The sequence below is a fragment of the Catharus ustulatus genome, chromosome 12 (assembly GCF_009819885.2).
Source record: "Catharus ustulatus isolate bCatUst1 chromosome 12, bCatUst1.pri.v2, whole genome shotgun sequence".
In the NCBI taxonomy this organism is placed as follows: Eukaryota; Metazoa; Chordata; class Aves; order Passeriformes; family Turdidae; genus Catharus; species Catharus ustulatus.
This window is the reverse complement of record NC_046232.1, coordinates 7,445,302-7,457,734: the sequence shown is the minus strand read 5'-3', so window position 1 is coordinate 7,457,734 and position 12,433 is coordinate 7,445,302.

Here is a 12,433-nt window from a genome sequence, read left to right as displayed (position 1 = left end):
TAACATCAAATAGCAAATATTTTAATTCACAAAAATCTTTAGTTGAGTTTAGCATGGTGACAGGTTTAAACTTAAAATAAAGACAAGTCTGGTTTGGCTCTGTGTGCTCACAAGTGCCTGTCTTAGAGTGGTCTGTCTTAGAGAGCCATGATCCACTTTTTACTGAAATTCTGGTTTCAGTCAGAAAATTTAAAATGTCAGAATCATTAGTTCAAACTGCTGTGCTCTGGTTTGTTGGCTGTTGCTCGAAAAATGTCATCCCATTAGAAACACAATGGTGTCACTGCCCATTATTTTATTGTGAACTTCAAAATATTCGGTAGGGTTTGGGGGCAATTTTGTTTGTTTTATTTGGTTGGCGTTTGTTTCAGGTGAAAGTGCATTTAAAACATACATTAAAATCTTGGCTTCAGTTGTGTAAGGTGAGTTTCTATGCCTGAAATCTGGAACATCAGCCCTAAACGTAAAATATTTTCTTAATTCTGTCAGTTATAAAAAATCCAATACTTTCTATGTTTACAAATTTATAAATCAGTAAATCAACCAATTTCCATGATTTTCTGTTTGGAAATTTGCTTAAATTTTACTTTTTAGAATTGTTAATACTGAAAATAAATACAGCAGAGAAAGAAAGCATGTTCTATGCCTGCTCCAATGAACTCAACATATTTTGGTTTTCTAAGTGGCCTTTTAATTTTAAGCAACAAGCTATTCTAATATAAAGATTCCTTTCATTAAGTTGTTTAGATGTTTTTCTGAAAGGATTTTTTTGGTGAACTCTATTTGTCAGTAGAATAATTATTAAAATGCAAATAAATTAATATTCAATAACTGGAAACCTTGGTCACACACAAAAAAGTGTTTTAAAGAACATCCTATAAAAAAGTAGTCTTTGCTGCATTATTGAACTGTTAAATCTCAAGTTTTAAGATACAAGGCCATTATCAAATTATGACACAATCCCCCTTTCTAACATCTATAAAGGTACATATTTTAGAAGTTTACATATATAAGTAAGTTTATATGCATATATGACACTTGGAAGCATTTGAACAAGATGCATTAATTTAATCTTTCAATGAGGTTTTGTACATATTGCCTTGCAGAGTACTTGGGGAGCATGAGTATTTGCAAAGATATCTGTGACATCTGTTTTTAATATTCTAACATCTTTCTTCCGTGTATGTTTGATAGACAACATATTTCTGGCAGTCTTTGTTATTAGAATTGCCAAAATGTTGATATTGAGTGCCTTGGTTTTCGATGAGTGCAAGCCAGAATGAGCCTTTTCAGAGACTCATCTTTGGAATTGAGTTTTTTCTAGAAAGTCATGTGTTTCAACATTCTTTTTAGGTAATCAGAAATAGATTTATAATAGAATAAGGAAATTATTTCTGTTTAGGAACAGTTGTTCAAATATGTCTGCTCCCTCATCTTTATTTCTGATCTGTGTATTTTTAAACATAACAGTGTGTTAGAACTCCATCCAAGTACTAGGCCATGGGATTTTACTTCACTAGATCCTTAACCCTCCTAAATGCCCATTGTAAGTGCATTGATATGAGTATATAAATGGCATTTCATTAAGGAATTTTCTGAGACTCAGATGTAACAGTGCTGTGCAGTTTGTAGAGTTCTGAGTACAGAGTGAAAGGCACAGCCATGAGTTAAGTGCCCAGGATTCTTGTAAAAATATGAGAGAAACGCCCTCTGAAAGATCAGTGTAAAGTCCAAGTCACACCAGAAAGCAAAAAGAGAAACAGTAAGGAAGTACCTCTGGGTACTCTGGATTAGCAACCTGAAAGGAATGAAGGTTCCTGGGTGTTTCTTTTCAGAAGTTAAGTGACTGTCATTTCTCTGAAATCACGCCATCAAATGATTAGGTGTCTGTAGAATTTAGCTGGGATTAAATCCTCTTATTGCAGAGCCTGTTCCCTTCAAGTCTGTTGAATGTTTTGGAAAAATTCATTACCCAGGGGTAAACTGTTTTGTACTGATGTAGGCTGATGTCCTCAGGGGAAGCTGTTACCCAGTCTAGCAAACCTCAGGGAGAGGGAGAACATGGGTTCAAACCTATCTGACTTGTTGAAGAGAAAGATCAGGTTCCAGTTGCTCTTCAAACCATTACTTTGGTGGAGAAGCAGCATAACCCACCTTTCCTACTCTAGGAAGACAGACAAGGCTGCAGCTACTTTCTCTGGGGGGCCAGTGGGAGCAATAGGAATGGATTCTGGAACAGACACTAGTGATCACTGCATGAATCCGGCTGGTAAGTGGTGAACTATATTGTCCTCCCATGTGGCATGTCAGAATGTATGCAAAAACCAAGCTTTAGGTACGAAGAAAAATTCAAGGTGGTAACTGAGGCACAGATCTTTCAGTGAGAGAACAGACAGGAGAGGGTTTCCAACCCTGTGCCAACGTTTTTAAACTGTGTGTGATTTTCAGATCTGAACCTAAGTGGGAGCTGAGTGTGTATCAGCTTTATCCATTGGACCTACTCACCTAAAACAGTTGGAATTTAGTGACCAAAAATTAGTGATGGAGATATTTTATACAACAGATACATGAGCCAAAGGTCTCATGTTTATATCTGTTTCAGAATCTGCAGAAAACAACTGTGTAAAGCTCTTGCAGACACTGAAGTACTGGCTCTGTCAAGGTCACTGGGGCATTTCATAACAACTTAGATCAAATCTTGTAATGTGATATTTAATTTTGACTGTGAAGATTTCTCTTGTAGAAATAAAATTAATTATGCTGCTTTATAGTGTTGCCCTGTGTTACAAATATTTATTTGCCAAATTAGTTTTTATTTATAATCCTGTAAGTTCAGTGTAACATCAGTGTTGAGAAAATTGCCCCAGAAGGGAAGAAACACATGTCCTCAATCATTATCACCCTGACTCACTCCAACTTTATTAGAATTTTATGTTGTTTCTTCCCCCACAACCCCCAAACTGCTGTTACCCAAACTGAGATAGACATACCTTTCCAATTGTAGAAGGAAATCCCTAGACATGAGACCTGTAGTAATAGTTGTTGTTCTGTGGCTCTATGGATGGCTATGAATTATTCTTCTTTCAGCATGGGGAAAGAATATGCTTTATAATGCACGAGGTACCAGCAAAAATTTTTCTTGAATTGCCTGAATAGTGTCACTGCCATATGTCACTGTGACAACAGACACACACATCAGAAAGTATTTGTGACTTGGTTCTTTGAGTACAGTTCTCATAGTGGTGATATTTTTATTCCTGCCATAGTTTAGGTAAATGATTCATTTCCTATAGGAAAAAAATGGTGCTATGTTTTCAATATTACTTCTGGAGCATGGTTTCTTAAATCTAGTCTTTTGTACTGTGTGGGTTTTGGCTTCAGCTGCCCCAATGTGTGGGCTTTACGTGAGCTACAAGTGCATCGTGATGCAGCAGACACTGTGTGTCAATCTGAGCCTTCCCATTTGAACTGTAAGAAGTCTGCAGCATTTGGGGATACATAAGGGATGCAGCCGTCTCCTGAAGGCCCCTTTTATTTCCTCCCTGGCGTTTCCTACAATGTATCTGTTGACTTAATGACCTTAGATGAAACAAGTATTGATACACCATAATTAATAATTATGCAAGCAGGCGTGAAATGCATCTGAAAACTGGAAGAGCAGATAACAAGGGCCAAGGGAGGCTCGTCCCTTTGCAAAGATGTGCAATTCGACTTTCTCTCAGTAGATGTCAGCAGCACTACAAACTTGCTCAGTTCACCGCTTTGAGAGCCTTGCTGTTTACAGTTTTATTAGTTCACGTATCAGATTCAAAGGAATATCCCATCTAAACCAGTGAAGATATTGCCCTCTGAAATAGGTTTGGAGACTTCTGTTTAGCATCTTAGAATAACATTGTATTCTCAGTAATGCATTTTTTTTTTTCATAGAGAACTTAGAAGGGGCTTATTGCTACATTTTTAGAATTTTCTGAACATTTACCTCACATTTGCCCTTCAGGCAAATGTGAAGAAATATAAGATGTCTAATATTTTGTCTTCTTTCTGTGAAGTAAATCAAAACCGTGGGAATGTTTTCATATAATTTGATTTACTCCTGTCTCCTACAATACATCTTCAACTCTGTTCGGTTAACTCTCTGCCTGCTATAAGGAAAGGGTGCAATCATATTCTGACTGAAAGCAATGGCAAGTGTTCTGTTGGATCTGCTGGGAGTTGTCAGCCCCAGAGGAGTTCACAACCACAAAGGAAGGATGTGGAAGGAAGTTTCTTGCATGTAGAAATTTTTGTGTGAATGGCAGGGAGAGAAAAGGATTGTTTATTTCAGTATGTAAGGAACATTCGTTTTGCTGCATATTATAAAATAAACAGAAATATTTCAAAATTGCTCTGTACATATATGGGGACAAGAAGATAAACAATCCAGTGTTTATTTGGTTAGAAATGAAAAAATTTCATTATCTTCTGATTCTCACAAGGAGGGGTCTTTTCCTTCATCTAATCTCCAGCAGGAATCTGTAAGTTTTTTTCTGGTATACTGGATACTTGTCTAGTGTGGCAGAGTTGTACTTCTGGAAGTTAAGATCATACTCTGAGACAGGGTGAGCCCAGAAAGCAGCACCGGCACTTTTGCACATGTCTGTCACCATCTTATTTGCAAGAGCACAAAATGAGCAGCACTAAGAATTAAAGGCAAATTCAGCCACAAGCAGTGCTGGGGACATATTGTGTGGCATTTGCTTGTCCCTAGGGAATAGGCTGTGACTGTTTTATCTTGTTTGTAGGGTGTGCCTACACATGCTGTGGCCAGCTAGAGCTGGCCAACTCCAGAGTCAAAATTGTTTAACCAGAGATGTGTAGTTCCACACACCTCTACAGCCTGCCCAGGAACGCCCCCCCTCCCTTATAAATTTGGAGGGGAATTGGGTAGAGTGATTTTAAGTTGATAAAGGGAGATAAAGAGCTGTGCTCTCCAACCTGTGTTATTGTTGACAACACTTGCAATTATCACACTCTTAGCAACACTGTAATTTGTTATACATGCCATCTTCAGATTTTTTCATTTCCTGTGTCACGTGCAACTTTACTGTGCATTGTCTTCAATCTGTATGTTGGGGCCCACTATGTCATACCATTCCCTTTATATTTGTTCCCCAAACTCTCTGTCATTTCCCATGATCTGTTTTGGTTTTCTTTTCTTTGATGACCTCTCCCACCTCACAATCCTCTGTTCCTGGCCTTATCCAAGTGGACTTTGATAATTTTCAGCTTGTTGGTTGATCCAATTCTCTATCAAACCTTTTCTTAACTGCACTTTTTTTCATGACCCCACTAGACTGGGCTGAGAGATGCTCTCTGGCAGGCTAGCACTGCCAAAGGAATAATTACTAGTTCTAGGGATGGATCCAAAACACAGGGGAGCCAGTGGAGTTTGGGCCCCCCACATGGGCCCATTGATGTCTGGATCTCAGCCTGGGTAGATGAAGCAGACAAGGAGAAGCAGTTTGTCAAGCTGAGCATGGGGTACATGGCTCCAGGGTGATGAGGCAGCAGCAATGCACAGCAAATTTTCCCTCAAGGCATCTGTTAGCAGCAATTTGGGAACTAAACCAAATGACCCCAGTGTAATGCTGTTCTGCTCTCTCCATTGTTCTGGGGTTCTTTCTTACTTGCATAGCCAGCAGGAGGAAGCTGGTGGCTTTGGCTCTCTCTCTGACTCCTTTGACTCTCCTTGCTGAATAAATCTGTTTCTGCCTCCGTTATTCAGCTGTTGAGCAAGTCTGTTTCTTAGGTTTTGGCTTACTCTGCAGGGCATGAAGTAGGGAGTGCTGAATCTGCTGCTGCTGGTTTGCAGAACATTAGATTTGGGGGGCAGTCTTTGCCACTTCACCTCAGACTGAAACCGGAAGAAAACAGAAAAACTGTGTCTGCATGAATCTTGTGCAAAAATGTCTTCCTAGCCCTTGCTGGGTTACTGTATTGTTAATTGTGTTGTGGATTTGCATCTGAGAATATCAGAGGGTCATGAGCTAAACACAGACCTGTGCAAAGCTAGGCAAGAGTTGTCTCTATGTTACAGGAATTGAAATCAAGGTGCAAAAATAATATGAGTTAGCTCAGAGTTTACACAAAGGCTCGAGCAATTTGGCAGCAGAGTGACAGGAAATCTCCCCATCTTCAGGGCTGTGCATAATGACAGAGCCAAAAGTACTAAATAAAGTGTTGTGCTGAACACTGGGTTAGTTTCATTGTCTTCATGTAGGTCTCCTAGGAAACTTCTAAGAAATGAACTTTTTCAAAAAGATTGGGCACACAGTGATACTACTGGGTATTTGGGGATTGTAAATAATTGGTGTTTAAGTCACAGAGTAAAAAATTAATGTTCCCAACTTCATACATACTGCAGAATCAAAGAAGAGATGCTGACTTAGTTTAACATCGTGCTTGTGACAACTTTCTCAAGCCATGATTGCTGCACAGGTAGACCGGTTTAGATGAAAACAGAGGTGGTGGCAGGGCTGAATTTTCATTTAAATATGACTTGACTGGAAGAGCCAGTATAGTTTTTTATTAATACTAAGAATGCTGAACATAACATCAAAGCAAGGTTTAGATATTGCACAGTTGCATACCTAACATGAAAAATAAGATCTCTCTGCGTGTGCACAATTTCCCGACACTGGTTTTGAGGCCTTATGTGCATCAACAATAATGGACCAATCCAGCCAAAATTTGCTTCCACAGCTGCTGGTCTTAGGAAGTTCCCTGGGCCTCCTGTACTCTGCAGCTGTGGAGGCTATTCCCTGCTCTGAACGAAAGAATCTCCCCTCTCCTGTGACTGCAAATGCTGAATGAGACATCCTGTAACACCCGATTCAGAGGGGCAGAGCTGACAGCCAAAAGCCATCCTTGGCATTTTAGTCCTTGCAGATAATGACAGATGGTGCACAACCATGAGCAAGGAACCCCTAATCCTGAAATAGGGAAAAAAAATTTAGGGGAATTATTATAAAAGTTCATTGCCCAAGGTCTTAGGGCTGGTTCAGCTCCAGAGAGAGTAAGGAGGAGAGATTTTAAGCAGCAGTTTAAAGAAAAAGTCATCTTGCATATTAGAGTATTGCCACAGCTTAGGTGAGTGTAAAGGGCCCATTTCTGCATGTACAGTAAGAGTAAAACCGGGAGAACTGCTATGTGGAATGTTTCTTACAGGGCCATGCAAAACTTGCCTACTTTCATTCAGCTATAAAACTGTCAGCTGCAATTTTCACATGAATTCCTTAATTTGCACCTTTAAAATGTTGAAGCTCACTTACAGTTTTGCAAGTGAAACCTGATGGTTTCAAGTGTGTTTCAATTTGAGCTTTTAACATTCTTGTTTGAACCTGAAACTAAAAGTGAAATTTAGGAATTGCAAAACCACACATAGAATACAAACAAATAGCAGAAAAAATTCACAAGAATCTGAGAAAACCCAACTTGCAAAATTTCCCATAGCTTAGGCTCTCTCCGTTTATGAAAATTATCTTCGTCTTCTCTTTGTGATGTGGCTGTGGAGGCTCTGAAGATGGAGAGGTTGTGATGGTGGGAGCTGTCAGGAGCTGCACTACCAAAGAACTGTGGGGTATTTCCATGGTCAACTACTGTCCCTATGGGGAGAACAATTCATCCAAATCTGAGTTTGTCTCCAGATTCCATATGTGTTTTAGAAAGGCAAGACTAATTTAAACTCTGTGGATAACTGAAGCTAGAGAGACAAGGTTTGAAGCCTGTTTTGAAGCAGGGACGTTTTAGTAACTGATCTGCAATAAAAGGGTATTTAAAAAGATCTGGGTGGTGGAAAACCAGATTAATAATGAAGATTTCTCTAGTTTCCACCCCTGCAGCACTTTTGGTTGGAAAATAGAAAGTGACCATGCTTTGTTATTGCATGAAATAAATAAAACAAACCCAGAATGCTGTGGTAGTTTCTTCATCTCTAAAGCATACAAAGCTGAAACCACCACATGCAAAAACCATCACAAGAGTGAGTGCAGGCTGAAAGGTTGGTGATGCTTGCTCTCTGCAATGCACACAGCTCACAGTTCTCAGCACTGAGAACTCAGCTGACCTCCAGGGAATTGATAGGAAGTCCTGGCTCTGCTTGAGTCAATGGGAGTTTTACTGTGGACTTCAGGGAACTTCACAGAGTAGTCCTTGTTGTGCAGTGTACTGTTCCTGACTCTTAAAGCACTGTAAAATATCATAGTTGGGCAAATAAACATTTTTAAGTGCTCTGCATCTCCTGCCTAGCAAACATGGGAAATTTAAGGTTCACTAATCTGTCTAGGCTCCTGGTAGTGACATGCTACCTTACCCATGGAAATGAAATACAGAATGTAGAAGGTGACTGGCAGTGGTCTCATGCTGCTCATTCTTTTTATTTGTATGTTCTGTCACCTTCCTTTGCCTGTGCTGTCACCTGAACTGCTTCAGTGCACACAGCTTTGGCAGTACATGGAGGAGGGACTCCTGTCAGTTCTGGCCTTTAGACGTTAAGGTCCACACCCTCACTCCCATGTGGGCCTCAAGTGGTAGTTGTGATAATTGATATTCAGTTCTATTACTAATGTCAGTCTGTTAAGCGAACTGGTATCTATGATTGTAACGTTAGTAACAGGGAAATGCTGTGTTCAGCAAGCAAGTAAGGATTAATTTTTGGCTCTGTTCCTGGCTATCCTTAGATAAGTATTACCATCCCTACAGAAGATATAAGAATTTTTCTCTCTTAAGAATATCTTTTTGTCAGCTTTGAATGTGTAGGCTGCCAATATTGTTACAGAAGTTTTTATTCTGTTCACTCCATTTGTTGAGTTCTTCCTGCTAAGTCAGCCAAAAATTTGTTTTCACTGTATATGAAAAGTCTGGCTGTTTTCAGTAGGCTGTATTTGGGGGAAGGTAAAAATTAATTTATTGACCACTTAAAAGCTGTGCATTCATAACTGAAAGGGCTGGGGTTCCTTGTGTCTCCTTCATTTGTGTGTCTATCTTTGCAAGGCTTAGGTACAAGGATGAGTCCTTTAGAGGACTTAAAATAGAAAAGGAACATACTGTATCTATTTCACTTAAGTAAGTCTACCTAAATAAATGTAAAGATGAAATGATAAAAAGATGTCAACAAAATGGCCTGGAGCTGGAGGTACATATTTCTTGTATAGCATGTTGGTAGGGGCCCTAAAACAGGTTCCTATGTTCTTTTATAGCCAAGGCTGTAAATAAACGGGGGCTTAGGACTAAATCCACAGCATTAGTACCTTCCAGTAATCTGTTTTTGTGGGAAAAGCCTTGCTGAGGACAAAACAACATTGAATTTAACAAGAGTTTGAAAATCACTTCAGCAAAACACAGTATACTTAAGGTGATGTGCCAGCATGAATTGACCTTATAAGGTCCATATAAGGAAATATAATGGTATTATAATGGTATTATTTCCTCATATTTTGAACTTCAGTTTTTTCTATAGAAGCTGCAAAAAGTTTTTATATCTGTAGAGGAAGAAGCTGTGATCTTGGGTGTAGGAACAGTTTGCTGCACCAGTCAATAGATACCCAAATTAAGATGCCACATCAAGAACATTTCCCTTCAGGAAAACCAAACAAAATGGAGGTTTATTTCTGTGGTGCCTCATCTGGAAAAACTCTCTGATGATTTTATTGTGTTCATAAGTATGACACAAAATCGGTAGAGTGTTGCTAGTGGTGTAGGATTTAGAACATTAATTTAAGACAGAAAAGTAAGCAGGAAGAGAATTGATTGCCAAGTGTGTAGGATTTGCTTTGCCAGTGTTGTAACCAGCCTGTGAGGGCTCTGTCTGAAGCTTGCAAAGTGGGCACATAATATAGCTACCCACAGACTATGGGTTAAATGCCAGCTGTGGTTGGTGCATTTTTTTTTCCCTCCCTGAGTATAGCTGAATAAGGAAAATTATATTTAAGTTTGTTTTAGTTGGGAATGTGACACATCAAAAAATTGCCAGCTTATTTTCCCAGCCTTGCTTTCTGCAAAAGCCCAAATAACTTTAGTTACCTCATAAATCCACAGTGATTACAATGTATTTATTTATTATTATCCATGCAGACACAAAATGACCTCAGCAAAGAAGCCAAAACAACTCCTTGATATTGTGAGAAAAATCATTCGGCCCCCATCTCTCTTACACCCACAGGATCCTTCTGAGGGCTGTGACCTTGTCTTATGCTTCAGCAGGAAACATATTTTTGGCTGAGACTGAGCTCTCTGGAGTGTGTGGATCTTACAGGTATATTGTCAAGTGGAGTTTGTATTGAACATTGAACATTGCTTCACTTGAGTGTTCCCTGTAAAATTACATTTGTGATTTTCAATATATGACTAGTTAGTTACGTTTTGTTATTACACAATTTCAAAAATATAAAAGTTAAAGGGATTAAATATGTTTTGAGCTGTGTTAAGGGGAGCATGGAACCATGTTCACTTCAGCAGAGAGCTGAGTAAATTGTTGAGAGGCATGATAAAATAGGATTGTACAGCCTTGGAATTCTGTGTGTGGATGAATGGAATACATAAATATGTTCCATTAATTTCTGAGGGATATTAACTATGTATTGATGAAGGGGCCTGAGTTCTGTTCAGTGTCATGGATGATATAACTGGAGATCATTAAATGCTGTATTAGGTATTCCACCCAATCATGTTTTGCAGTGAAAATCCCAGTGTCAGAGCAGAAACTCATTCAATGAAGTACCAACAGTGGCTGCTTCTTCTAAGGTTAGGCATAGACCCTCTCAGATTTTGGAAATTGGCATCTTAAGAATACCTTGCGCTGGGTTATTGTGGCATATCACTTCCACAAACTGATAAATCTCTTTCATGAGACATTCTCACTTTTGAGTTCCACATTGTTTGTTTCATTTTCTGTGGTACTCCTACTTTATTCTTTTATTCTGAAAGATAATTATTAGTCATTCCCTGTTAAAACATATTTCCTTCCAAGTTATCTCATTTCAATTAAAATGTTTTTTTTTCCACTGCAGAGAAACTTTTTCACATTTGTTATCTCTTTCTAGAAACTTTTCAAATAAATTATCTGGAGTTAGAAAGTACCAAGCAATGTCTGTGTAATAGACTCTGTCCTCCACTCTGTTGGCAGAAAAACCATGATATAATGTGTTTTCAAGGCTTAAGAACAAGTGTTCAAGATAAAATACAATTATACATTGAGATTTTGAAAAGTGACATGTGAGATGCTTGCCAAAGTTAACTCATAACCTAGTAAAGCAACATTTAGAACAATAGTGTATCTAAAAAAGAATTTCTGTTTTAGATATTTTGCGGTAAAACATTTGGGCATGATCAACAGGGAACTCCCAGCATTAGGCTGCAGGAGGAGGGGATTTGTGCAGACACTGTGGGTAAGGAAGTGCCTCAAAGGGGAGGGTGGGTGCTGTTGAGAGGGGATTTACTGGGCAGACAGGTTACAAAGCTCTGTGGTAATCAGTCGGGGTGCTGGGTATATTTTATACTTTTGATAGTGACTTTGGCATAATCATGATGTTGAGGAAATTTATTGATGATATCCAGTTGGTACCTATTGCTAATGCAGAATGGGCAGGAATTACTTACAGGGAGAAATTAATGACGTCAAAATTTGGACTAATACGAACAGGCTGAAAATTGATGGGATGAAGTGCAAGATCCTGCACTTTGGGATCAATGACAAACTGATATAAACTGGAGCTCGTGATTTGGAAACAGTCAAAGAAGGGTCATATCTAAATATTAGGGGTTCACTGGATAGCTGGCAGCCAGCAGTACGTTTCAGGCTAAATGGAGAGGGTAAATGGAATTTGAGATTGACCAGATCATACCTGACAAGGTATGATGAAGCTTTGTCTGAATACCATGTATAACTACAATTTTACTTGTTAAAAAAAGAGGAAACCAAGATTCAACAAGTCCACAGAAGAGTTACTGGGATCATGGGAATGATAAGCTTTTCTGTAAGAAGAAACTAAATTGGCAATGGTTTATTTAGCCTAGCAAAATGTAATTTGAGCTGTGATTTATATCCATGGGAGAAAATATTAGAAAAGCAGTGCTATTTAAAAGACAACAATTGAAGACAAACAAATTGATATAAACTGTTCTTGAGGAAATATGAGCTGTGCTTTAAGTTTGTGACTAACAGAAGAGCCAGATTCTGGAACAAACAGTGACATGGAATAAGAACAACTAGCAGGTGTTACTATGGAGCACCATCCCTTTATTAGAGGATTAGTTCACTTTCCTTTAGTTCACATGGCTGAAGCTGATGGCATGACCCAAAATCTTATGGAGAAGCTTCATAATTTTTTGCTTGATCCTAAGTTGTTATTCTTTTTTGATTAGTGCTTGAATGGCAGTTTTGTAAGGAGCGTGTAGA